This window comes from Pteropus alecto, unplaced genomic scaffold, assembly GCF_000325575.1.
Source record: "Pteropus alecto unplaced genomic scaffold, ASM32557v1 scaffold166, whole genome shotgun sequence".
Lineage (NCBI taxonomy): Eukaryota > Metazoa > Chordata > Mammalia > Chiroptera > Pteropodidae > Pteropus > Pteropus alecto.
In genome coordinates this window covers 36,635-39,124 of record NW_006439757.1, presented here as the reverse complement: position 1 = coordinate 39,124, position 2,490 = coordinate 36,635, and the positions used below count along the sequence as shown (strand labels likewise).

Below are 2,490 nucleotides of genomic sequence, written 5' to 3'. Positions count from 1 at the left end.
AAAATAAAAAACATATATATATATTAAAAAAGAGATTTGGTAAACATGAGACTTATGAGGCTGCTGCTGGCATAACCTGGCATATTGTTTTACAGCAAACATTTTTTATAAGTAGAAAGAGTACACTCTAAAATAATAATAAAAAGTACAGTATAGTAAATACATTAAGTAGTAAGTCAGTTATTATTATTATCAAGTATTAAGTACTTACATAATTTTATGTGCTATACTTTTATACCACTGATAATGCAGTAGGTTTGTTCAGCAGCATCACTACAAACACGTGAGTAAAGCATTGCGTTATGATGTCGCAATGGCACTAAGTAATAGGAATTTTTCATCTCCATTATAATCTTATGGAACTGCCATCATATATGCAGTACATTGTTGAACAAAACATCATTGTGTGGCACATGATGTAATTCCATTGATCATTCTAGGAAATATGGGCTGCAATATTGGATATCAAGAGAGCTGGCTGGATTTAAAAAAAAAATTATATTTTATTTTTGAATAATGGATACATATTTGGAAACATCTGGATGATTTGCTGAAGGTTAAAAGAAATTTATATAAATATGAGGATTTAGCCAGGAGAGCCACAGTCATTATATCAACAGCCTATGGGCAGATATTAGAACACTACTCTGCTCTATGTGCTACGGTGACAGCTACATGCCATGCTTAGTTATGTAGCTGTGCCAAGTACACTGACAAGCATTACATATTTAATTTCTCTTGTGATCTTCCTCAGATCTCCATCAGATAAGCAGAACATGGTGGTTAGGAGCTCAGGCATTAAGACTGAACAGCTGTGTGACCTTGGGCCTTAACCTCTCGGTTTGCTCTGCTGTAAAATGAGGGTATACAATAGCACCAACCTCATAGAGTTTTTGTGAGGATTAAATGAGTTAATGTATGAGAGTCACTTAGAATAGTAATATGTAGCTGAGAAATATTAGCAATTCTTATCATTCCATTTTATCAATAAGGAAATGGAAAATCATATTGATTAAGTCACAGAAAGTGATGAAAACCTAGACTTCATGCCCAGTTCTGAGTCTAAGACTTGTGCTCCTATTCTGTGTGGGATGCCCCTTATAAATATCAATAAATAACAGAAATTTGAATCCAGATTTTCAAAAAAAAACAAATTAGGTTAAAATGATGAAATATCTATGAAAATATTGCATTGGTTTCAAGAAAAATGATTATAATGATTTGTAAACTCAAAGCATTTTAAATGAATTGGGTATTTCAATGTTCAAGATGATAAAATGAGTTTATTCCCATATTTCTTGATTATTTGCATCTTAAGAACAATTTAGTTCCTCATTATAATAAAATATCTACACTAAAAAACTGAATAATTAGACATAAATAATTTGGAAAACACATATTCCTAATCCCAAACTTCAGAGTGACTATGGCTAATATTATAGAAAATATCATTCATATACCTGTTATCACACAGCTTCACAAATTACTTTTTCCCTATTAACAGTATATTTATCCTTTCCCCAGGCATTAAATATTCTATAATATCATAGCTGCAAGAAATCATTGGATATATACATGATAATTTATTTGACTAATACTTGGTCTTGGACTTTAAGATGTTTCTCAATTACTCATTATTATTTTTTAAAGTGCTGGGTGAAAATACTTGTAAATAAATATTCTTGGGTACAATATTTAGGGAAAAGAGTATGATTTTCAGGTTGTATGTGCATTTTTCTAAATTCTCTCTGGAAAGATTATATTAAGTCATATTCTTACCAGAATGTGTGGAATTAGCTGTTCTGTCACATTCTCACCAACACTAAGCAGTAACTATAACTGAGCTTTGCCAATTTGACAAGTGTGGGAGATTAACTCATTTTCACACTTTTTTTTTTTTTTTTTACTGTATATTGTACTTGCTGATGTACTTATGGTATCAAGCTTTTCCTCAAATCGTGCCTGACACATAGGATTTTACCAAGGAATTTTTCAAAGTTCTTGTCCATTTATTTCCCAGGTTTCTTTTATTCTGGGTGAAACAATGATTTCTGTTGATTTCCTTAATCTTGTCTTTTGTCTATTTTCAGGAATTATGAATTGTTTCTAGCATGTGATAACTCTCTTCAAATACTTTTAGAAATATGTATTATCCTTATTCGAAAAAATTTTCTTCAGCCATTTTAGTAGGAATCTGGAAGTGTAGCCAAAAAAAAGGCTATGAAAATTAATATATATACAATATACATCAATCATATCCAGGAAGTCCAAAGAATATTTTTTAAATTGCCTTTTAATTAAGTTAACTAGAAAAATTTCAATTTCAATTTAGAGTTTCTGGAGATTTTCAAGTTATGTTTTTATTTTTAATTTTTTTATGGTATAATTAGAGAATACTAAAATTCTAGTATTGTGGACAAAATGAACATTAAAGAGCTTTCACTTTTCCTCATTGTTCCTCTGTATTCCCATGTCCTTCTTTTTTTCCTC

At 30.3% G+C, this 2,490-nt stretch overlaps 1 protein-coding gene across 1 annotated transcript in view; it reads right to left on the bottom strand.

The window, feature by feature from the left end:
- The window catches only part of ADAM28 (ADAM metallopeptidase domain 28), a 40,835-nt gene that overhangs the window by 15,197 nt on the left and 23,148 nt on the right, over positions 1 to 2,490 (bottom strand). The gene's annotated exons all lie outside the window — the stretch shown is intronic.